Raw genomic sequence first — 26,365 nt, 5'->3', positions numbered from 1 at the left:
CTTTTTTGGCAGCCTTTGAATACAGCCAAAAGATTGAATTATCAATTCATTCCCTCTGCGTTCCTCTGTAGAGGGGGCCCCTCAATCAGACATGTAGTAGGGGATTGTACATCCTTTCTGTTATTCCTCTCCTGTGAATCCATTCCCACCCTTTTCTTTCACCTCGAGCACCAGCCATGTTGGATCTCTGCCACCTCATATTTCCTGGCTAAAGTCACTGTGGCGTCTTGTTTTAGAATGTGCCTGACTCAGTTGTTGATCTCTTGCAGAAGTGAAATTGTACAAAAACAAAACATATTGGGGTTTTTAAAAGGGAAAAATATCTGTTGCTTAAGAATAGTCTCCGTGGAGGAAAGAGAAAGTGAAAAGCATTGATCTCTCCCAAGATAAGTAAGTAAGTAAATAAATCAAAATAAAATAAAAGCTTGTTGGGGAGTTGCCTATTAGATGACACAATTGGTCAATACTCTTTGCAAAAGAGTTACGTTTGGGTTATTTTGATGCCTGAAAAGGTTCTATAAACTATTTGCAGGGATACCTTATTTCCACTCCATGTAAACACATAAAATTCCATTCCAGTGTGGCTGTGAAATTCTAACCTTTAAAAGTTATGAGCTGTGACAGAGAAAATTATAAATTCCCATTTGTTTTGTTCACTTGTGTGTGGAAATTCTGTCTCAGCCCAAATTACATCAAGTCCTCTATCTTTGTGAAGCTTTTTTTCTTGATTTGCTTGCAGCTGGTGTGTATAAGTACAAATTCAGTTACCGCACCTGCAGTAAATCAGCAATATATAAATGTTTCCTAACTTAGGAGGAAATCCATTAGTGCTTGAATTCAAACCTTTAAGTGACTCTTGTTTCCTGATTGTTAGGGTACTATAACTTTTATGTGTGATTTTTAACATGTTCAGAAGTGCTAGGCCAAGTACAGAGAAAATGAGCATCTAGGTGACAGTTGTTAAGGTACTTGAAGAGCAGTATGCTCCTAATAAAAAGGGCTCTGTAAATAGAAGCTAAACCTGGTTCAATGTAGCAACTCTTGTTTTATATATATAATACTGTAGTGGAAAGTTATAAATAGTGACTGATCAGGCCTGAATCCAGCAGCTTTGGGCCTTGTTTGTACTTCTTCATCCCAAGGCTTTTGCTGCAAAGGTAACAATAATGATAGGCCACTGTGTCACTGAGGGCTAGGAAAAGATCTTGGAGAAGGAGAGTGGAAACCAGTCAATACTGATAAACAAGCTTCCTTTTTTTTCTCAGTTAGTGTTTTGCTAGGGCCCAGAGCTCTGAGTCTAGGATGGATCAAATTTCTCTGCTTCTTCTTCACCTTTCCTGACCCAGTATTAGGATGTTGAAGGCTTCCCAGTTTTAGGGGAATGACCAGAGAACAGGTCTAAATTGCCTCAGAATGTGAGTTTGAGAACCTGAAACTGTCTTACGTGAGAATGTGGGTTTTAGGCTCATGGGATACATTGAGCTATTCTCATCAGACTGGTGAATGAGGGAACTGTTCCCATGTTGGGTTAGAGGAGGGAAAGACCTAACAGGGACCTTATGACAATACGACTCCCATAAATGCTCCTGACATGCTATTCCTATAGTGTCCCAAAGCAGGATAAACCCACAGGTACTAGTCAGCAGTCTAGTGGCTGAAGCACGGCACTAGTAAGACATGGGTTCCATGCCTGACCTGGATACTGAGTTCCAGTATGACCTTGTGTAGTTGTTTTAAAGCTAAATTGTGCCCTTGTCTTACTTCCTCACAGAGGGGGAGTAAGGCCCATTCCACCACACTGCTTGGCTAAGACCCATATCCTCTGGGCCGGTGAAGAGTGTAGCCCCATGCTCTCTGGATGCTGTCTTTGTGAACTAGAGGATAGCAAAGGTGAGATTCAAGGCCTTGTCTACCTTTTCCCTCTTTCTCCCTTCCTTCTGTCCCAATTTGCCAGCCAGTGCAACTTGAACAGCACAAGGAAGTAAGCAAGCTGCAGCTCTTTCAGGGCTGCAGGAAGTTGCTTCCCCTCCTTTTTTCCCACTCCAGAAAGTGTGGGAGAGCATGGAAGGACTAATTCTGATACATTTAGGTCCTGGGGCCGCTCCTGCGCCTCCTTCCCTGGCCCCCCCATTTGTCCCCAAGGGCTGAGAGTGAACACTCTGTCCGGGATAAATGGCAGTGGAAATCTGGCTCCATTTTTTCTGTACAGTTTCTCCCCCTCACATTCTTTTAATTTCTCACTCCCATTGTTATCAGGCCCACCTTTCAGTTCCCAAGGGAGTCTGTGAAAAGTATTTTTATTTATTTTAGCTTTGGTTCCATTTTTAACTTCATCTCTCCCGTAACTTTTGTTTCCTACAGCTAGTAGTAGAGACTGGTAACAAAGCCTGTGTCTCCTGACTCCTATCCATGAGATTAAGTTGCGTCACTACTGTTAGTCTGCTGGCCAATGGCGGAATCATGACCTTGGCTGCCAAAGTGTTCTAGGTTAGCAGTCCACTGGACTGCTGATGTCCTGTCTAAACTCTCCCAAGGGACAAAGTTCAATCAGCTTTCATTTCTAAGAGTATTACCAGTATATAATACTAATCCTATGTAAGGATATTCTTAGCCTGTAAGGGGACTTAAAGTAGATTTTTGGCAGCAGAGATAACCCTTTTGAGGTCCAAAGTTTAGAATATATCACTCTGGTACATAGACTTTGTCATAGTCAATAAGCCAAATGTACCTTTTTAAAAATTATTTACAGTCTAGTTACTAGTTACAATCATACTGCTCTCCTGGTGATTGGAAAAATCCATCTTTGCCCCATTAATGAGGCCTGCAGCACACAGGTGCTCATAGTTAATATGCAGTGAAGTCTGAGCTATTGCAATTCCTGGGCAGTTACTGCTGGTCCAGATTGGTTTGGTGTTTTTCTTAAATAGAGACCATTATGCCTTGAATTAAAAAAACAACAACTGCTGAGTGATTGATCCTCCAGGGCACTTTTCTTTATGTTACACCAGTCTCTTGTCTGTGGGACAGTAAAATGTGCATTCAAATAAAAACTGAGTTGGTAGGTGAAATTTCAGTTCTTCCAGCCTTGACAGTATAATTTTGATTTTTTAATGTTAAGGGGAAAAAACAACCCTCTTCATGAAATTGTAATAGATTCTCTGTAGCACACCCAGGGTGTAGTCAAGACTCTCCTATTCCTGATTTTATTTTTTAAACCAAATAATTAGAAACATTCCCTGGGTCACTCAAACTCTCAGAAAACTATGGATTTATTGTGGCTATAGGTATTATGCTATTAGGGAGGGAATAGGCCAGGGTTCCTGTTAATTCACAACCCTGCTCTATACCCTTTTCCTTCATATTATGTTACCTGCCTCCCCTCAACCCTCTGTTTGTATCTGTCTCTCTCTTTGCATATTGTGGGTTTTTTTTTAATTTGTTCTTCCCTGATATGCCGCTCTGCTGTGTGCACTAGAAGCAGCAAAGTGAAATTGACTAAAATCGTGATCTCTGAAGCGCTGGCACAGAGTGCTTTCACAGATTAGGATTTTAGTCCATTATATGCAGCTTCTACCAGAGCAGAGCAGTGTAACAAGGAAACACAATGCAGGAGCCAGAGGTTGCGGCTCCGAACCTTAGCCGCAATAACCTCTGCGCAAGAGAAGGTTAGTAGGTACCTTGGGATGCACTTTTTGTATAACGTTTGTTTTTGTTGAACATGTTATACAGAGTATCAGAATTTAAAATATTTAAATTTACTAATTAAATTTACTAAATTTAAAAATATTTAAATTTACTAATTAAATTTACTACATTTAAAAATATTTAAATTTACTAATTAAGTGGAAAGGAAGAACTCTGAGAGGTAGTGGGGAACCACCTTCTCTTCCATAGATCATACTTTTTGATGACATATCAGAAAATATTCTTGTTCAAAAAAACATTAAGTTTTGGTGTTGGGAATGCTCCATCTGTCTGACCTATTTGGTGCCATACAGCCTCTCCATTTCTCATCTGCTGTCCTGGTTCTTTCCTTTCCCATATTTATAGCATTATGTTGTACTGGAAGCTGAAGGAGAGAATGGACTTAAATTTTGCTCTCTTCTGAATAGAATTGCAGTCACAATTGCTCAGTTTCATACTGCTGCTATAGCCACTGCATGTAAAACACCACTGTTAGCAAGGACAGGATCTAGGTCCTGGTCAATTCCATAAGCTTCTCAAGCTGCAGTTTATGGGGTATTGGGAAAATGTGAGTTTAATGCAATCTAGTGTCATCTAATTAAAGCCCTCAGGAAATGTGTGCCCTACACTGATTTTGAAAGAGCCATTTTAATGACCACTGTCCTTTTAAAAATTTGGTAATGTTATTAGAGGCTATCAAATATAGGATAAACACATGTATAGTGCACAGTTTTTCATCAATTTAAGGACATTTAGTTTTGTAAATATTAACACAGTCATTGTTCAGGGCAACTGCACCTTCTATTTCCCCTCAGTGGTCTAGCAAGGGCACCACCCACTGTCAGGCTTCCAGCACCCCGCTGTTGCCTTTTTGGGTTAGGACCCTTGACTGGCCCTTCTGACTGGGTTATTTCCAGGCTTCATAGTTCCCTGCCTTCAGTTGTGTTATTCCCAGCAGAGACAAGCTGCTCAAAAAACTCCTGCTTGCTTTCTTTTCAGAGATTGATAACAGAGCGATTGTCAACAGTAATAAGTACCACACAGCTCTTTCTTAAGGTAAAAAAGCACTACAGAGAAAACAGATTAAAACAATTCAAGAACCCACATGCATGCTAATAAGCTTATCATGGTCCACCCCACTCCTAACATGGATTCTGGAAGGAGCAGTCCTTCAAATTCTCACACACAGGAATTCCTTGTGGGTACGAGTTCACCGCAGCTTCATCTCAGAACAAGCACACAGTCTTACGGGGCCTCAGTAGGCCCAAGCCTTTCAATCCTTCCTAAGGATTGGAGCTCTCTCCAGATCAGGTATCCTATCCATTTGCTGGATCAGGAAGACGATCCTGAGCCAGGGTAAAACCAAGTTATTTATTCAAAAATCCTTCCTTTGTCAGTTGGTCTCTGGAGAATCCAGTTTGAACTATTATGTGAGCACCTTTCTACAGGGTGGCTTCAAAGGGCTGATAACAGTGGAAATAGATTAGCATCCCACTCCTGCTAGAGAAGGCACATACAATGCCACAATAACATATACACAATTGCCTTTTTAATACTATGTTACCCCAAAGGTATTAACTCTAATTAGGCAAGGTTAAACTTCATTGAATTAAGTTAATCTTAATTCTATAAGGTTTGTTTAGGATGCTACAGGATATGGTCAGTCTATCACAAACACCTTTTATTGGCTATGTTTAAATCCTGTTTTGAGTGTTTCTGTTCTGTAGTATTTGGGAGTAGAGGGAAGCAATATCCATTGTGAGAGGAAATTCTCTCACAATGATGAAATATTTCTCTAGCATAGGCTGGGGTTTGTACCAGTGTCTGTCTCTTTCTAAAATTCGGAGAATCTTACTGCTGTTCTGGCCAGATGCTCCTACCTTCTCCTGCAGGCTCATTCCTCCTCCTTTTAGCACTACTGTGTCCGACTCCTCTTCCCTCTCTGTTCCATGCAGCAGTTTGGCATGTCTTCCCTCCTGCTTCCTTTCTAATTTATGATGTATCGCTCTTCCTCTTTCTTTGCCTCGGATTCTTCCACTGATCCTCTATTACATTACTTTTCACACTAGCATTCCTTCTCACCATTTAGCCTCCTACATTCTGGCCCTCACATCCTCAACTGACCTTTGATCCTGAATCAGTGCTGTCATTCATGAAAATGGCCACTCATTCATCTTCATTCCACCAGCACTGCTCCTTCTCTTACTTTTTTTATCACAGAATTCCCCTCTTTCTGATCACTGTCCTATTTCTGTCAGTATTGTGTGATTCCCTCCAACACCTAAACGTTCTTCCTGCCTCCTCTGTAACTTCTAATCTAATGCATCAGCATCCCTGAGTTCTCTGCTACTCATGTTCCATTCCTGTCCTCTGTGAACTCCACAATTGCCTCACTGCACTGTCATCTCACAAAACCCGGCCTTGGCTAATCCCTCTTGCCTATTTTTTCTGTTCCTACTACCGTACAACCAAATGCCACGAGAAGAATCATGTGACCCTGTAGATTTCCTCCATTACATGCCTGTTTTCTTCTTTTATCACTGCCCCCTCACTCACAAAGCAACTCTGCTTCTCCCTCATTGAGTTCAATGCCTGAAGTCCCCATAACCTGTTTGTCACCTTCAGCTACCTCCTCAAGCCCTTTTTCCCCCTACATCATCTCTCTCATATCCACGATCTTGCCAACATTGTAAAGGAGAAGATTGGCAGGATCTCAAATTATATTTTTCTGTCCCATTTACTCCCGTCTACTATCATGCTCCTCTTCCAACTTCCTCTCCTTACATTTTTCTCAGTTACCAAACTTGAGATCTTCCAACTCCTCTTTTCTTCCAACTCCTCTATCTGGCTGCTTGGCCCTAGCTCCTTCTCCTTTGTCCTGCTATCCTTTCTACTTCCTCACGCTGAACCTTTTGTTTCTCTGTGTACAAATATACCTTGGTATCCTTGGAAAAGCTGACCATTTTTTCTTTGTACACAATCTCCTTTTGTCCCCTTCACTTATAAACATGTCTAGCACGTTGTCAACAACAGCCACATGAACTTCTTCACTGCAGATTCACTGCTAGTTCTGCCCCAGTCTGCCATTTCCCCTTGCTACCCCATGTGCACTGCTCTCACCAAAGTTCCAGTGGACTTCTCCAAACTAGGTCTGGAGGCCTGAATTCCATCTCCTTTTACTTTTAGGTTGTTAATCTCTCCTTCCTCCTTGGCATCTTGTCTGCTCTTGGTTCTGCAGCTCTGTCTTCTCTTCATTATCCTCCAGTCTCTCCAGCCACATATTCTCTATCTGCTTGGGCAGCAATTTCTGTTCTTCCAATCTCCATCTATTGGAGTCCCTCAGTGTTCTTCACCTCCTCTTCTTTTTCCTCTACATTCTGTCTTAGGGTGACCTCTTCCTCTTCTCCTCTGCTTTGAGGAGAGACTGACAGAGCAGCCTGGGAGATAGGAGGAGAACCAAGATAGAAGAATGATGGAATGTCGGGAAGGGGAAATTATCAAAGGTATGTATATAAAAGGTAGTTAAAAGGTCAAGGAAGGTCTGTCTGGATGTATTCCAGTCCTTCAGACATAGCCAGGAAACGATCACTCGGGACTTTGATAGCGGTTTCTCTAGAGTGCACAGGGGAGAAGGCAGGCAGAGGGGATCCAGCAGAATCTCCAACTTGTAGAAATATTTACAACATAAATATGCTTTAGATTAGTAACCAGTTGCCTTAACGACTGTTGGATTATACTGTAAATTGATGTGTAATGTACCTGATGGCATATTTGAAAAATGTGGTAAATGAAGGGTTCTGATGGGAGTTCACTCTTCCCTCCCTAAATAAAAGCATGGGAGGAAGAAAAGGAGTTTTGCCATAGGGGTATTTTTGTTGACCGTCCAGGCCAGTGATAACTCTGCTTGCATATGCACTTTTCTGACCCATAGGTCTATTTTGGGTTCTTTGTGGAACCATTTCCGTGCTAGTGATCATGAAGTTCTTGTAGTGAATCATCTGCATTTGGGATTGTTAACATGTCTTGAGATAGTTCTGCACACAAACTTTTGGTTCTTCCTGATATAACAAGAAGGGGACAGCAGTAGGGTACCAGTCCTTTTCCTCTACCCTGCACCCTATAAAATTGTTGAGGCAAAGTGCCGAGAGGCTGGGCACCACATGGGAAAGAGACAGAGGAAAGAGTACAAGCAGTTAACCCCTGACACGCACACTAAGATATTTTAACCGTTGTCTGATTCATTAGATAACGATGCTATGTCTCCAGCAGGTGTATGTAATTAAAACTTGGCAGGTTCACTTTAAAAAAATGCAGACATGCTGCATTTTCTGTTAGCACTCTTGATCTCTGCTGGCTTGCCTGCCATGCTATCAGTGCTGACCTGTGACAATGGGCCTCTCTTAATGGAGTTGCAGGGCAGGGCAGGGGAGGTGGCTGTTTATAAGTATAAAGGAAAATTTAAGCTTATATTTAACTTTACATTAAAAATGTGTCTAGGCCTTTCTTCTTTGCAAATAACCTTCAAAATGTAAACCAACATAATTAATGCACAGTCATTAGTGCACAGTCATTAATGCACAATGTCATTTTCCTAACAGTTGTCAGTCTCTCACAGTCACCCAGGACTGGCCTTCAAGGTCTGGAAATACTATGGCCATCGGTCCCTTGATTTTTAGGAAGACCCAAGATCAGTTCACAGCTGGACAGAGCAGGGATGCCCAGGGTACTGCTGATAGAACTCAGGTTGGTGTTTGTGTAACACCGATAGACCCCAGTCATCGGGATTGAACCTGGGACCTCTGGAGCTTAGTGCATGATCCTCTACTGCACGAGCTAAAAGCCACCTGGCTGTTAGCTAAGGCTGTAGAGCAAACTCCTCTCTCTCTCTCTCTCTGCCACTAGATGGGACAGAACACCTGTCAAGGTTCCTCCCCCACTCTGAACTCTAGCGGACAGATGTGGGGACCTGCATGAAAAACCTCCTAAGCTTATCTTTACCAGCTTAGGTCAAAACTTCCCCAAGGTACAAAATATTACACCCGTTATCCTTGGACTGGCCGCTACCACCACCAAACTAATACTGGTTACTGGGGAAGAGCTGTTTGGACGCGTCCTTCCCCCCAAAATACTTCCCAAAACCTTGCACCCCACTTCCTGGACAAGGTTTGGTAAAAAACCTCACCAATTTGCTTAGGTGACTACAGATCCAGACCCTTGGATCTTAAGAACAATGAACAATCCTCCCAACACTTGCACCCCCCCTTTCCTGGGAAATGTTGGATAAAAAGCCTCACCAATTTGCATAGGTGACCACAGACCCAAACCCTTGGATCTGAGAACAATGAAAAAGCATTCAGTGTTTTACAAGAAGACTTTTAATAAAAAATAGAAGTAAATAGAAATAAAGAAATCCCCCCTGTAAAATCAGGATGGTAGATATCTTACAGGGTAATTAGATTCAAAAACATAGAGAACCCCTCTAGGCAAAACCTTAAGTTACAAAAAAGATACACAGACAGAAATAGTTATTCTATTCAGCACAATTCTTTTCTCAGCCATTTAAAGAAATCATAATGTAACACATACCTAGCTAGATTACTTACTAAAAGTTCTAAGACTCCATTCCTGTTCTGTCCCTGGCCAAGAGGACTACAGACAGACACAGACCCTTTGTTTCTCTCCCTCCTCCCAGCTTTTGAAAGTATCTTGTCTCCTCATTGGTCATTTTGGTCAGGTGCCAGCGAGGTTACCTTTAGCTTCTTAATCCTTTACAGGTGAGAGGAGCTTTCCCCTGGCCAGGAGGGATTTCAAAGGGGTTTACCCTTCCCTTTATATTTATGACACGCCCCCCAAATCTCAGCTAGGGTGAAACACTGGCTGGGATTTCTTCCTGGAGCTCTAGGAAAACAGAATTAATAAGACACATGCATCTCTAAATATACTACCAAGTACATAAAGACTAACAATATTTTCCACATCTCAAGGACGATTTTAACCAGTTGATTCTGGGAAACTTTCACGGGAGAGTGCATCAGCCCCTTTGTTAGAAGCTCCTGAGATGTGTTGGATGTCGAAATCAAAATCTTGGAGAGCTAAACTCCACCGAAGAAGTTTTTTGTTAGTTTCTTTGACGGTGTGAAGCCACTTTAGTGCAGCATGGTCGGTTTGCAGGTGGAAACGCCGTCCCCAAACATATGGGCGTAGCTTTTCCAGAGCGTAGACAATGGCATAACATTCTTTTTCAGTGACTGACCAGTTGCTTTCCCTCTCAGACAGTTTTTTGCTGAGAAACACTACAGGGTGGAATTCTTGATCAGGTCCTTTCTGCATTAAAACTGCTCCCACACCACGCTCGGATGCATCTGTGGTTATTAGGAACGGTTTGTCAAAGTCTGGGGCCCTTAGTACAGGGTCAGACATGAGTGTCGCTTTAAGCTTGTTAAAGGCCTTCTGACACTTTCCGGTCCACTGAACAGCATTTGGCTGTTTCTTTTTGGTTAGGTCTGTCAGTGGGGCAGCGATTTGGCTGTAGTGCGGTACAAATCGTCTGTAATAACCGGCCAAGCCTAAGAAGGATTGAACCTGTTTCTTTGACTTTGGGACAGGCCACTTTTGGATAGCATCCACTTTGGCCTGTAGGGGGCTGATAGTTCCTTGACCCACCTGGTGTCCAAGGTAAGTCACTCTGTTTAGGCCTATTTGACACTTCTTAGCCTTAACAGTTAGTCCTGCCTCCCTTATGCGCTCAAGGACTTTTTGTAGATGTTCCAGGTGGTCTGCCCAGGAATCCGAAAATATGGCCACATCGTCAAGGTAGGCGACTGCATATTCTCCTAATCCCGCTAGGAGACCATCTACAAGTCTTTGGAAAGTGGCGGGTGCATTTCGCAGCCCGAAAGGGAGTACATTAAATTCATACAGCCCGAGATGTGTGATGAAGGCTGACCTTTCCTTGGCAGATTCATCTAGCGGTACCTGCCAGTACCCCTTGGTTAAGTCCAAGGTAGAGATGAACTGGGCCCGTCCCAGTTTCTCTAATAGTTCATCTGTGCGTGGCATGGGATAGTTGTCTGGGCGAGTTACAGCATTTAGCTTACGGTAGTCCACGCAAAAACGTATTTCCCCATCTAGTTTGGGAACTAGAACCACTGGAGATGCCCATGCACTTTCAGAGGGGCGGATTACACCCATCTGTAACATATCCTGGATCTCCCGTTCTATAGCAGTTTTAGCTTGAGGAGACACCCGGTAAGGTTGGACCCTAATTGGGTGAGCATTACCTGTGTCAATGGAGTGGTATGCCCGTTCAGTCAGTCCTGGGGTGGCTGAGAACGTTGGCGCGTAGCTAGTGCACAGCTCCTGGATCTGCTGTCGCTGCATACGCCCAAGGGTCATGGAGAGGTTCACCTCTTCCACACCACCAGCACATTTCCCTTCGTAGTAAACACCTTCAGGCCACTCAGCGTCGTCTCCTCCCTGGGCTGTAAACTGACAAACCTTTAATTCTCTGGAATAAAAGGGCTTTAGAGAATTAATATGGTACACCTTAGGCTTTCGGTTGGAGGTGGGGAATGCTATGAGATAATTAACAGCTCCCAGGCGCTCCTGGACCATGAATGGCCCTTCCCACGATGCTTCCATTTTATGGGCCTGGAGCGCCTTTAAGACCATGACCTGGTCTCCTACTTTGAAGGAACGCTTTCTGGCATGTTTATCATACCAAGCTTTTTGCTCTTTTTGAGCATCCTGTAAGTTTTCTCTAGCAAGGGCTAAAGAGGTTCGGAGGGTGTTTTGTAGGTTGGTTACAAAGTCCAGAATGTTAGTTCCTGGAGAAGGTGTAAATCCCTCCCATTGCTGCTTCACCAACTGCAATGGCCCCTTAACCTCACGGCCATATACAAGTTCAAATGGGGAAAACCCTAAACTGGGATGTGGTACAGCTCTGTAGGCAAAGAGCAACTGCTGCAATACTAGGTCCCAATCATTGGAGTGCTCATTTACGAATTTACGTATCATGGCCCCCAAAGTTCCATTAAACTTCTCCACCATGCCATTTGTTTGATGATGGTAAGGAGTGGCAACCAAGTGATTTACCCCATGAGCTTCCCAAAGGTTTTTCATAGTTCCTGCCAGGAAATTAGTCCCTGCATCTGTGAGGATGTCGGAGGGCCAACCTACCCTGGCAAAAATGTCTGCTAGTGCCTGGCACACACTTTTAGCCCTGGTGTTGCTTAGAGCTACTGCTTCCGGCCATCGGGTGGCAAAATCCATGAAAGTCAGTATGTACTGCTTTCCTCTGGGTGTCTTTTTCGGAAAAGGACCCAGAATATCCACAGCTACTCGCTGAAATGGAACTTCAATTATGGGGAGTGGTTGTAGAGGGGCTTTGACCTGGTCTTGGGGTTTTCCCACTCTTTGGCACACCTCACAAGACTAGACATAGGTAGAAACATCCTTGCCCATTCCCTCCCAGTGGAATGACCCCCCCCAAACGGTCTTTGGTCCTGTTCACCCCAGCATGGCCACTAGGGTGATCGTGGGCTAAGCTCAAGAGCTTGGCCCGGTATTTAGTTGGAACTACCAACTGTCTCTGAGGATGCCAGTCTTCCTGGTGTCCCCCAGAAAGAGTTTCCTTGTATAAAAGTCCTCTTTCTACAACAAACCTGGATCGATTAGAAGAGCTGAGAGGCGGTGGGTTGCTCCGTGCCGCCGTCCAAGCTCTCTGGAGGCTTTCATCTGCTTCCTGTTCGGTCTGGAACTGTTCCCTTGATGCTGGAGACATCAGTTCCTCATTGGATTGGGGACATAGGCTTGGTCCCTCTGGAAGCGATATAGGGGATGGAGCTGTTTCTGTTGACTGTGAACCGCTCTCCGCTGGTGCACTATGTTGGGATTCAGGCTCCGGCTGAGCCTCTTGTGTAGGGTTATCGGCTGCTGCCAGTTCAGGTTCAGTGGGGCCCTCTGGTGTTGAGGTTGCAAGTACTGGATTCAGTGCTGGCACGGGGTCTGGTGTTGGTTGTTTGGCTGGTTCCGGTTCTGGGACTGGTTCCGTCTGGGTCTCTGGGACTGGATCCACTACTGCTGTTGCAGACATTGGCCTGGGGTCCAGGTCCATCACCTCTGACTGGGTCCTGATAGAAGTTTCCGGAACAGAGCTAGGCCTCACGGCTTGTTTAGCCTGGCTGCGGGTGACCATTCCCACCCTCTTGGCCTGCTTCACATGATTGGCCAAGTCTTCCCCCAACAGCATGGGGATGGGATAATCATCATAGACTGCAAAAGTCCACATTCCTGACCAGCCCTTGTACTGGACAGGCAACTTGGCTGTAGGCAATTTGAAAGAGTTGGACTTGAAGGGTTGAATCGTCACTTGGATCTCTGGGTTGATTAAATTGGGGTCCACTGAGGAAGCATGGATAGCTGACACTTGTGCTCCAGTGTCCCTCCACGCGGTGACGTTCTTCCCGCCCACACTCACAGTTTCCCTCCGCTCCAAGGGTATCTGGGAGGTATCTGGGCCTGTGGACCTCTGGTGTGATTCCGGTGCAATGAACTGTAATCTGTTGGGGTTCTTGGGGCAGTTGGCCTTTACATGCCCCAGCTCGTTACACTTAAAACATCGTCCAGCTGACGGATCACTGGGGCGAGGTGGGTTGCTGGAGAACAGGGTGGTGGGACGATAAGGGGTCTGGAGGGTTCTTTGGGAGGTAGGTGGGGCTTTGGGCGGCCCCCGGTAATAGGGTGTGGTCTGTGGTGGTCCCTTCTGGTCTCCGCTCCAACTGCGACCAGTTTTCTTCTTCTCTGCCACCTCCACCCATCTGGCTCCAATCTCTCCTGCCTCAATTACAGTTTTGGGTTTCCCATCTAGGATGTATCTTTCTATTTCCTCAGGAACACCCTCTAAGAATTGTTCCATTTGCATTAGGAAGGCAAATTTACTGGAGATTCAACACTTGCTCCTGATATCCAGGCATCCCAATGTTTCACAATGTGGTAGGCATGTCGGGTAAATGACATGTCTGGTTTCCACCTTAGGGCTCTGAACCTCCGACGAGACTGCTCGGGTGTTATCCCCATTCTGACTCTCGCCTTGGATTTAAACAGTTCATACTTGTTCATGTGTTCTTTAGGCATTTCAGCTGCCACCTCAGCTAAGGGTCCACTGAGCTGCGGCCTCAGCTCTACCATGTATTGGTCAGTAGAGATGTTGTACCCAAGGCAGGCCCTTTCGAAGTTTTCTAAGAAGGCCTCAGTATCATCACCAGCCTTGTAGGTGGGGAACTTTCTGGGATGGGAAGTGGTACCTGGAGAAGGATTGCTAGGGTTTGTTGGTATATTCTGCTGGGCCTTTATCCTCTCCATCTCCTCCACATGCTTCCTCTCTTTTTCCTTCTCCTCCTCCACATGCTTCCTCTCTTTTTCCTTCTCCTCCTCCACATGCTTCCTCTCTTTTTCCTTCTCCTCCTCCACACGCTTCCTTGCCTCCATTTCCCTCTTGTGGGCAGCCTCCTGTACCTCCTTCTCCAGCTGCATGAGTTCTATCTGTCTTTCATGTTCCCTTTGTTTTTCCTCAGCCTGAAATTTGGCTAATTCCAGCTGTAGTCGAGCCGAGGATTTGGCCATTCTAACCTCTCTGTTTTTAACTAACTTTACACCCGAGGTTTAGAAATAAACAAACAAAACTTGGCTGTAAAATTTTGCTGTGCTGGAATAGAATACCTATGCTCTGATAGTGATTGTCAGCCTACAGAAAAAGACAATTCCCTTGTCTCTGCTCTGGGCCCAAATTAAAGCAAAAAACCTCCAACTACTTGGAAACCTGCTTACCCAGCCCAAAGAAAAAAAAAATTCTTTTCAAACCTGTGCTCCTTGTAAAACAAAAAAAAATCAAAATCCTAAAAAAAACCCTGCCACTTTTGTCTCCAGGCAAATGGGTAGAGCACACACCCCCTATTTACTTTTAGGGAGAAAAGAAAAAAAAACCTCTGGGTTGGAAGACTGTGAATTTCCCTGCAGGAGTTAAGTACCCTGCCTCCAGGCAAAGAAAACCTGCAATTCACAAGATAATCCCCTTTTGTCTCTGCTTGGCCACAAAGCAGAGAGAAACCAAGCTGCTTTCAGTTTCAAAGCTGCTTTCTGGACTTCCTAAAAATTCCTTTTTAAAATCTGTATTTCTAGTTCAAAAAATCTCAACTGGATCTCAAAATGATTTCAGGTTAATCCCACCACTGTGCCACCATGTCAAGGTTCCTCCCCCACTCTGAACTCTAGGGTACAGATGTGGGGACCTGCATGAAAAACCTCCTAAGCTTATCTTTACCAGCTTAGGTCAAAACTTCCCCAAGGTACAAAATATTACACCCGTTATCCTTGGACTGGCCGCTACCACCACCAAACTAATACTGGTTACTGGGGAAGAGCTGTTTGGACGCGTCCTTCCCCCCAAAATACTTCCCAAAACCTTGCACCCCACTTCCTGGACAAGGTTTGGTAAAAAGCCTCACCAATTTGCTTAGGTGACTACAGATCCAGACCCTTGGATCTTAAGAACAATGAACAATCCTCCCAACACTTGCACCCCCCCTTTCCTGGGAAATTTGGATAAAAAGCCTCACCAATTTGCATAGGTGACCACAGACCCAAACCCTTGGATCTGAGAACAATGGAAAAGCATTCAGTGTTTTACAAGAAGACTTTTAATAAAAAATAGAAGTAAATAGAAATAAAGAAATCCCCCCTGTAAAATCAGGATGGTAGATATCTTACAGGGTAATTAGATTCAAAAACATAGAGAACCCCTCTAGGCAAAACCTTAAGTTACAAAAAAGATACACAGACAGAAATAGTTATTCTATTCAGCACAATTCTTTTCTCAGCCATTTAAAGAAATCATAATGTAACACATACCTAGCTAGATTACTTACTAAAAGTTCTAAGACTCCATTCCTGTTCTGTCCCTGGCCAAGAGGACTACAGACAGACCCAGACCCTTTGTTTCTCTCCCTCCTCCCAGCTTTTGAAAGTATCTTGTCTCCTCATTGGTCATTTTGGTCAGGTGCCAGCGAGGTTACCTTTAGCTTCTTAACCCTTTACAGGTGAGAGGAGCTTTCCCCTGGCCAGGAGGGATTTCAAAGGGGTTTACCATTCCCTTTATATTTATGACAACACCACACACAGGAGGTGTGTGGGTTATACTTGCTCCCTGCAGTACATTGCATGGAATTGAGCCAGGTTCTCTGCTGAGCAGCCAGCGTGACCTCTGACCTCAGGCCAGCTCAGGGATAGCTAGTAATATGAGAGGCAGCATGGGTTAATAGAGTAAGAGCAAAGGAATAATCTCTGCTCTAATGCAGTTTCCTGCTGGGGTCACTAAGTGAGGCAGACCACCCTGCGATTTGGATCGGTAGCCATATGGTAGCAATTCAGCTGTGTAGCCTGTAAGTTTACTGCTTGTGTCTGTGCCCGGACTCTGATTCTGCATGAGGTCTGACTGCATGCGTGTGCAGGGTAGTGTTAGGCTCCAATGTTTGCTCACTGGGGAGGCTTCATGGAGAGTAAGGTGGAAATAATGTTGTGTGACAGACCTCAGGACCATCTAGTGGGACTTCACCCAGCTTGCTGTCAGTTCCAGCAGCTCAGCTGGCCAGCAGCTCCACAAAAACTGGATGATACATTGTGTTGTGTGGCACAAACGAGCAGACCCTGAAAACAGATTACCCTATTTGAGTGTGAATTGTTCTGGAATTGTTTTATTTCTAATTATTAAGGCAGAGTGGGTTGTGAGCTGGAGGGCAGCCAGAATCAGTGTTTATATATATAAAATCTTTGGGAGGTTGGGACATGAATGGACTGCTCAGCTGGTGGCTGGATTGATGATGCACAGGGACGTCTGTGCCAGATTTCTCCAAAAGCTGATGTCTGTAAAATCCTGAGTCTGGAAATTGTTGCTACTATCAGACCCATGAAGTGTTGCGTGGAGCATGGAAGTGAGATCTACGGGAGCACCTGTCATATAGTTACTTTTATGCCTTTCTTGCGTGCCAGGTTTTTCTAGCTATTCTGTTTTTTCTGCCAAACACGTTACGCTCTTGACGCTCAGAACCAGTAGTGTTGCAAACATGTAGTATGTTGGTTTAAGCATCCCTTAAAACCTTTAATTCAGAGATCCCCAAACTGTGGGGCATGCCCCCCAGGGGGGCATGGAGGAATGTTTGGGGGGCATGGTGTGGCCCTGCCCAGCCTCCCTGGAGTGGGTAGGTAGGGAGCACCACCCAGCCCTGCTCCGCTCCCAGCTGTGTTCCAGCCCCGCCCCTAGTCCCAGACCCGCCTCCAGCTGCGGCCCCAGCATTGGCCCCCTTACCTCTGTCGGCATCCCCTGTACGGACAGAGGTAAGGGAGGGTATGATGCTGAAAAGTTTGGGGACCACTGCTTTAATCGTTCTGCAACTGGTCAGCCCTCTTCAGACCATGGGCATATCAATATCGGGTGTCTAGTTGCACACATTGAAACCATCAGTTTTCCTTTGAAAGCACCATTTCACATTCCAAGAGTATATGTTAATTTTCTGTCTTTTGTTTATGGCACACCAATCACCGTAGTATATAGGTACCAGGAGTTGTATGACTTGATGCGAGGAGGCTGCTTCAGGAAGCACATCCCTTGTGGTGGTCTCAGATGATACATAACGGTTGCATCATGTTCCACTAAACTGGAAATAATGTTGCCTACGCAGTAATCATGCGCATACTGTTTCTGTTCATGAAGGTGCGCATATACATATGCAAAGTACAGTTCCGCCCAGTAGGGACATCTTGGATTAGTTTAAGTAGCCTTTTCTTGTTTTAGCTGTATTCTAAACAGGCTATTCACAGCCTTGGAAAAATTGCTACAAGGAACCCCCCATCTTCTTCTGCACACTCAAAAATATATTCTTTTAAGTTCCATACCTTTTCTAGAAACCCATAAACTATAAGGTTGGAATAAGGCATGCCATATTTATAAAGCCACCCTCATCACCTGTTCCAACGTGCACTGCAGTGACAGTAAACTCTGTTCTCTGTCCTTAGCCATTCTCATAATTGTGGTTCAAGTACATATTACAGATTTTTAGCTAAAATAGACTGGCAAAAGAGTTCCAGAAATGACAGTTCCACTGTTATTTGGGCTTTATTGAAGTGGTCAAAGTGGCTGATGAATGTTAAGCAATGAGATTTAAAATTAATTGTTGGATGGCATGTTGCTAATTCTGGTTGCAGTAGGACAATGAGGTCACTAGTATGAGTTCTAAGAAGATTCCTAGGAGGTTACTTTTGGTAACATCAGTGTTTTGTTCTAGGAAGTAAAATGTGCGTTATCCTATAGAGAATAACTTACATTTAAATGCTGTTGAGCAGAGCATGAGGAGGAATGTGACCATGGATAAGCTCACACATGCAGCCTACGGCATTTCCAAACCCATGAGACTTGAATTGGTTTGAAATTAGGCTGAATATCTTCTTTCCCTGCATAGTGTCTAGGTTATTTTTTCAAATTATTCTATTTTTTTATGCCTGTGCAGACAATACGTTATGCTGGCATTGATTCACTGAGTGTATTTGTCAGCAGTAAAAATGAATGAAATCCTAGAGGCAGAATTTGAACCAGCTGCTGCTGTTTACCAACCAGGCTAACAGTGACCCTTACATCTATAAATACTTTCCCTGTGAATTAGAAGCAGTGAACTGAACCCTATTTGTTTTACTCCTGTTTCCCTGATTATCTTTCTCACTCTCACTTTTTACTTTTCATGTTCTCTCTCTTTTCTTCACCACCTCAAATGCTGTCAAACCCTGCAAGAGGGATTAATTTCAAATGACATAATTAATCATTTGTTAGGAGTATATCAAATTGTTGGCCTGTGTAGACCTGTAAAGACTTTAACTCTTCTCTTGATATGTGTGATGCTGATTTTTAACAGTGCTGGTTTTAAAGTACAAGTTTGGAATCTTAAAAATACTGGATCATTGTTAGAGTTTGTCACTCTTAATAAGGAACCAATTTCATGTCATCAATTAATAAATATGTTGTCATGTCATCGTAGCTTTAGGTGAAAATATGTGTAAAAAGATTGCGATTCCCATCCTAACTTACCACCCACACTCTTTATTTTTATTTATTTAGGCTAGTTTTAGAAATTGGAATGGGACAGAGTTTTATCACAGACATGATAATCAAGTTACATATTGTTCCAGTTTGGGTTTCCCCTAAGGAATAATATTTACAATATTGCCAGCCTTAAGCATTCAAAGATTTTGAGTCAGATCCCAAAATATCATGAGGTTGGATTAAACATCATGAGGTTATTTTTCAAAGTTGGATTCTTTTATTTGCCTTTCGGGTATACAGGGGTAATATTTTTCAGTCTTTTCTCTGCAAGCATGAGGTTTTGCATCTTACTTTTTCTTTTTAATGAAAACTGAGCTTTCCTAGCCACAGTTTCCTAAGAACTGGTGCTTTAAGAAAAACACCAAATATCATGACAGATACAACAAAATCACAAGAGTTGGCAACACTGCATTTATAACAAAACAACTTAACACAAGCGTATGTACACTCATTCATGTGGACACATATGCACACACACTAATGTGAACAGAGAAAACAACCCAGCTTGTTGCTCAGCCCAGCTCTGTGACCCCAGGTAATTTAGTTTTTCCTGCCCAAAACAGTTCTCCCCCAGATGTCTTTCAATCAGCCATTCTTACAGCCTTTTTCACTGCACATCTTTGTAAGGGGAGGAGGAAATTTCTCTGCAGTAACACTTGTTTCCTTGATGACCAGATAGTACCCCTTGTGGTTGAAAAGAGTGCCACACTATAACAAGATGGCCCCAACCACACATTTAGGGCTCAATCCTGGAGCTCTTCTTCATACATGCAACCACATTAACTTTGTGATCCTCCTGGTAAGTGTTGCAGGATCGGGCTCTTAGCTCATAATTGCCTGCTTTTATTAAGAAGAATCACTTACAAATACACTTTCAAACTTAGTCAAGGAAGAAATTCTTTTTAACTTTTGGACTTATGTCCTAAGCATCATGAGTAGAACTTCCTTTCTAAGACAATCTTTGTGAGGTTGTGGGGAATAAAGATACTGGCCACCTGAACCTGTAGTAGTGCAGATTATTGTTATTTTTTTGTTTAAAGGAGGAAATTAATTGTTAGACTTTTTTTTATCTAAATGGCTGAGCTTTGCCTTTTACGTACAATCTAAAATAAACATTCAATTGTTGTTGAAAGGAAAGATTGTAATGATATGGTAAAATTGTTTCTATTCTCTTCTTGAAAGACAAAGGAAAATCCAGTAGAACAGATGGGAATCTGCAGACCTATAATATTTAAAAATAATTGCTCTACCCAATATAAGGTACTGCACTGCTATAATTTCACTGTGGTTTTGCTTGTCCACTTCCTGGGTTGCGTTGTTGTTTGATAGATTAGTCCACATTTCTTCTGCTAGATTAATTCTTTTGGAAGTGGCATCCTTTTTATTCCCTTGGTTGTTATCACAGCAAGAGGAAGAGAAAACATGTGATGAATGAAGAATGTTCACGTTTCTGTATGCCACACATGACGTTAGGGATCCCCTGGGATTTGTTTGTGTTCTTGTATATGTGTGGATGAACATCTGTGGAATGTCAGCCTAACAACTTCCTACTGACATTATAAAGGGACCGTAATAGCATTATATATTAAGCCTTAGCTCATTTTGTTAACTCTTTCACTTCTAATTGCTTCATGCCCTTCCTCACTCTTTCAGTCAATAAGAAAGTTACAATAGCCAGGGAGTTGATTAGACCTTGAAATTAAAACCAATAATGTCAGAGTGGTAAGCCTTGATCTGTGGGGAACAAGAGTTCTGATTTGAGCTCTTTTCCTAAATCTATATTAACTTCATGATTGCTTTTTATTCCTCTGTTTCCCTCTCTAATCTATTCCTTTGTATTCTATTTTCTATTCTTTTGCAGTAAGATACAGAACATCCCATTTAGTGAAATTGACAATTATAGCTCCACAACCTGGAGAAGTGAAGATGAATATACTTTGTGCCTGATAGGTATACCTGTACGCTGAAAAGCCTGCAGAGATGTTAAAGTTCTCAGTAAAGTATTTCAACACCTCAGGCCTTATACAAAACTAATGGGAAGTCAATGGAGAAACTCTATGTATGCATGAAATACACAGATATTCAGATTGTTGCATTGCCTGGTGCTGTCCACTGCCACGCTCTCTTATTTTGGAAATGTATATTTTCATAAGGTCTGAATCTCACGTTTGTAAAATAATTTAGCTCTCAACAGCAGCTCCTTTGTGCCTGTGTGTATGTGTTGCTGCTTTTATTTTTTAACTCTAAATTTTAATTCCTGTTGGCTATTATGATACCACAGTGCAGATAATAAACTCAAGAGTGTAAAAACTGGTCTTTTTTCTCTGTTGGCTTCATCTTGTGCTCCAGAATCTAAACCGCAGTTTAAAAACATGTTTGCCTCTCGCCATATGAATTGTCAAGACAGCCTTCAAAATGTGAACCAATGCAATGGTATTTTCCAGTATCTACAGGCATCCTGACACAATTATTCTGATTGCTGTGAACTGCCCTTTTTCTTTCATTTTTGAGAGGATGTTAATTGTGAAGACTAAGGATGACCATTTAAATGCCATCATTGATTGTTTCACTGCTGATAGAAGTATGCTACAGAGAAGATGGATAAACGTGTTTTGCAGATTTGCTCAATCTAATGTTAGTAGCATTTCATTTTCATATGAGTGGGTGGAGCTTGGGGGAGAGTACCATCATTCATTTTTGCAGTCTGACTCGAGAGTCAATGTACGCTGTTCCCCTCTGATAACCCGATTTCATTGATTTGAAGACCAGAAGAGATCATTATGATCATCTAATTTGACTTCTGCATAATACAGGCCATAAAGTTTGACCTTGTGATTCTTACACCATCCAGTCCAGCAACTTGTGGTTGAACTTTGAGGTTTTTCATTTCCTTTTTGACAGTTTAAAGTTTTTCAGTTTTTCTCCATAGTTGGTTGTACCATTGGTTCTCAGACTGCTGCTGGGCTGCAGAAATTGGGCTAATAGCATATTTCCACCTGCTGAGTTACATTAAAAGACATGAAATAATTACCAGGAAATTAATTCTCCATGAAGGCAATTGCTGTACTTGCTACAGGGATGTTATCTGATTGTGAACAGGGGTAAGATGAGGTCTACACAGTGACAAATGGGAGAGGAGATGATCCATAAGTAAATATCTCTATAAGATGTAGTCTGCACTGAAAATATTTGGGAACCTCTTATCTGTACCAATTGCCAAACTGCTCCGAACGCCCTCTACAAGGCAATTACAGAGAACTCTGGAGGGTTGAGGTCTATATTATAGAATTTGGAATACGTAGCAAGTCTGTGCTCTGAAATGTCAAATGCTACTAAGTGACTTTTGATAACATTCAAGATTTTTCTAATAACTAATCCATAGATTTAAGGCCAGAATGGGGGAACCAGTATGATCCTCTAGTCTGACCTACATAACACAGGCCAAAGAATTTCACCCAATAATCTCTACATCAAGCCCATAACTTCTGTCTCAGCTGTAATATATATTTTAGAAAGACATCTAGTCTGGATTTAGAGATGGAGAGTCCACAACGTCCCTTGGTAAGTGGTTCCAATAGTTAATTACTCTCACTGTTAAAAATCTGCACCTTAGTTCTAGTCTGAATATGTCTAGTTTCAGCTTCCAATCACTGGATGTTGTTATGCCTTTTTCTGCTAGACTAAAATGCTGGAAATCTCTTCCCCATGTAGATACTTAGACCATGGTAAGGTCACCTCTTTACCTTCTCTTGGATAGATTAAATAGATTGAGCTTCTTAAATCTTTCCTATAAGGCATGTTTTCCAGAGCTTACATCATTCTTGTTTTTTTCTGAACCCTTTCTAATTTTTCAAATATCCTTTTCAAAGTACAGACACCAAAACTGGACACGGTATATCAATAATGGTCTCATTAATGCCATATTCAGGGTTATTACCTCCTCCCTACTCCTACTTGATAATCCCCTGCTTACATATCCAAGCATCCCTCCTAGCTACAGCATCACACTGGGAACTTGTTCCATTGTTTATCTATCAAGAACCCTTTTTAGCTATGGTGTATTGATTTTCCTACCCTGTTCTCAGGAAAAAAAGTTATTTAAAGGTTAGAAATCCCCTTCATGGCTCAACTTAATATTGATTAACATAACCTTCCAAGCTATTAAGATCTATCAAATAAAGTATTCAGAGACTTTGAAAAATGCATACTAGCCTGCAGGTAAATAAAAAAATATCTAAAATTCTTAACTGAGATTAGACTGTTCAGCTACTGCATGTGAGAATTACATCAATGTGCTAAAAATCTTTATATATTTGTATTTGGGGAATTGGCAGAATAGAAGTTCATTTATGGTAAACCAAGGTTCTGTGTGTTAAGTAATGCAGTAGTGCACATCATAGACAAAGAACCTAAAAAATTTCAGTTTTAAACCGGTGAATGTACCAATTTTGTGTACTGAAAGCTCCGACAGCACTTTATAAACTATATATGCAGCAATCATTCCACTCAGCTATGAAATGCAGGCAGCTCTGGGGTAGGACATGGCAGTCTTTGAACAGCACACAGCCACACTGCATGACTGTAGGATGGACATTAAAGAAGAATATTCTATCTAATTGAAACTCTGTGGAATGTAGGAGGACAGAATGTAATTATCTGATTTGAAGTGTGGCCAAGACACTTAGGGTTAACACTCTTACCATGGGATAGATGCCATGAGTCTGACTGTAGTGTTCATGATCTCTGTTTTACATCTCATCTGAAAATAGTCAAGAAATCTGGTTCAGCTGTAAGCACAGAACAATAACAATCTGACATATATAACTTCAGTTTAATTGTGTACCATTCTTTGTGCTTTTAAGATCTACATTACTATTGTTATTATTTATTATTAAAGTTATATATGTACATGATGTACTTTAACAAAATCTAACAAGAAATTGAACACATCTTTTGTACGTTACTATTTTCTGGGGAGGGGGTCCTATATTTGAATAGATTATTTTTACCTGTCATATAAGAAAGTGTGTTTGGGGTTTTTATATGGGACCTTTTCTCAGATTGCAGCCTGCAGCAAATATTTTAAGTAACATCATAAAACACCCCAAACTGAGATTTATAATGGAAACCTGACCAAACCTTCCTTACAGTGCTATAATTGCCAGTATAGCAGTAGTTTCTATTGTTCTCCTCACATGAATGTTATGTCTTTTGGTTGGCAATGACTAGGCAATTGGAAGCAATTTATAGTTCTTCTTTGTAAGACTGAACATTCCCTTCCTCATGCTGTTGTCTCTGACAGCTGGATGTTACTCTCTAACACCAAGGAGACCAAATGTCTCTGCTTTACTGTGTGCTTTATTACATCTTTACCTACACATTTGACCTGAAGGCTAACTCTGTGTGTATTATGGGGTGTTTCCTTTGCTGTTCTAGTGGCAAAAAGCTGCTTAAGGTGGACCTGTAATGCTCTGATCCTGTTAATATGACATTACTTTTACAGTCAGAAGAGCAGCCTGTTCTGATATTTACCCTGAAAATTGAATTATGTCGGTGCATCCAAGAATATGGGATGGGTGCTTGTTTGCTTCCTGGTAATTAAAATAAATACACCTGATCAGGAAAGGTCAGGCCTTGGAATGGTAAAATCCTATGTGTAAGCTTATATTCATCTCTGGGATTAGGTAACAGAGAGAAATGTGTAGCTTCTGGATTTTTTTTTTCTGGATACTGGATTTGTTCTTGACTTGTTATCTCTGACCCAAAAGTTTTCTATACAGTTGAAGATCTTTTTAAAAAATACTTCTTGTTTCAGCTGATTCCTTAGCCAGTGATTTTGTGTCCTTTGCTTTTCTCCTGCAGTTTTCCTAGTCATTTGGATAAAATAATGAAAAACTGCTTACGTTTTTTCCCCTCCCTGTAACATTTAGCCTATCTCATTATAGCAAAATATTGCATTTTACATGCCAAACGTTAAAACCTGCTTTCTAAAAATGGTAACTGTATTTAATAACTAATTACTCTAATGATCCTGCAGAAGTGCTTGAGACCTGTTTTAGTAGTGGTGTCAATTACAGCCATCTGCACAATGAATAAAGGAACCATGGCCCAGCTGTAGAGTTGAAACATGTTGGCATTTTCCTACGGGCAACCATATGGTACTTAACGAAAGCGAATTGTTCATACTGCAAACTGCTCTACTCCTGATGAATGATAACGTTTTGTTCTGGAAAATAGTTCCACAAATGCATGGAATATTTTTAAATGCAGGGAGGCGTCTCTAAGTGACAGGCTATAAAGGGGAAGGCCCTTGGAAAAAAAAAAAGCACACTTTTCTTTTGCTTAGGAGTTCTAGCACATCCTTCCTGGTTCTTAATCATAGTGTCCCATTTGTGAATATACAACCCTGAATCTGTAAATTGTATTTAATTTAGTATAGGAAGGATAGAACTAGAAATGTAATTCTCATTTGCCATAACCATGTTGAAGCTGGTATGAGCTTTAAAATAGCAAATATGAAGCTGTGTAGAATTCATAACAGTTTGCCTTGCATATGGGCAGAAATTTGTGCAACTTCTAAAACAGGGGTGGGCAAACTTTTTGACCTGAGGGCCTCATCGAGTTTCGGAAATTGTATGGAGGGCCAGTTAGGGGAGGCTGTGCCCCTGCCCCCTATCCGCCCCCCCCTTGCTTCTCACCCTCTGACGCCCTCCCCCCCCCCGGGACTCCTGCCCCATCCACCCCCCTGTTCTCTGACAGCCCCCCTAGGACCCATGCCCCATCCACCCTGCCCCCGCTCCCTGTCCACTGACTGTCCCTGGAACCCCTGCCCCTGACTGCCCCCCACCGCCCCATCCAACCCCCTCTCCTTCCTGCCTACCCCCCCAGGACCTCTGCCCCCATTCAATCCCCCCTCCCCGCCCTCTGGCTGCCCCAACCCCATCCACACCCCCACCCCCTGGCCACCACCCTGAACTCCCCTGCCCTCTATATACCGCTCCCCACCCGCTCCCTGCCCCCTTACTGCGCAGCACAGAGCACAGGTGGCTGGCGGCACTACAGCCGTGCTGCCCAGACCATTGCCCAGCCGCCCAGAGCGTTGTGCTGGCGTAGTGTAGTAAATTGCTCTCCGTAACTGCTACCAGGAGCACATTCCTACCTGGAGCAGTTTAATACAGTACACTGGCAGCATGGTGCGCTGAGGCTGCGGGGCAGGGGGAGCTGCGGGGGAGGGGCCATGGGCGATCCTCCCGGGTCAGGAGCTCAGGGGCTGGGCAGGAGGGTCCCACGGGCCGGATGTCACTGTTACAGCACCAACAAAATGTAGGTCTTTTCTTAGAAAATTGCCCTCAGTCCTTCTCCTTAGAAACGACAGTGCATTTTGTTTTCCTGTTTGTGCAATGGAGGGCTCAAGAAACTGGTAATGGGATTCCTAGCCTTTTACCCCCAGGTCACTGGTTTGAAATCTGAACCAGATCAACAGTGATGGAAAGCTGTTGCCATTTCATAGTTGATAAGTAATCATTTGGACAAAGT

General features: G+C 42.8%; 1 protein-coding gene across 18 annotated transcripts in view; it reads left to right on the top strand.

Annotated features, from left to right (window-relative positions):
* Nucleotides 1-26,365, top strand: part of KLHL29 (kelch like family member 29) — a 601,492-nt gene that overhangs the window by 127,115 nt on the left and 448,012 nt on the right. For 2 of the 18 annotated variants that reach the window (XM_073335856.1, XM_073335853.1), the window contains exons 3-4: nt 1,772-1,890; nt 7,071-7,187. The exons of 15 other annotated variants lie outside the window; for them this stretch is intronic. The gene's annotated coding sequence lies outside the window, so the exon portion shown is untranslated. The remainder of the gene's footprint in view (nt 1-1,771; nt 1,891-7,070; nt 7,188-26,365) is intronic. One more of the 18 variants, XM_073335855.1, reaches the window with a different exon arrangement.

This window comes from Lepidochelys kempii, chromosome 3 (genome assembly GCF_965140265.1).
Source record: "Lepidochelys kempii isolate rLepKem1 chromosome 3, rLepKem1.hap2, whole genome shotgun sequence".
NCBI lineage: Eukaryota > Metazoa > Chordata > Testudines > Cheloniidae > Lepidochelys > Lepidochelys kempii.
The sequence above is the reverse complement of the archived record's forward strand: the minus strand, read 5'-3'. Positions and strand labels throughout refer to the sequence as shown.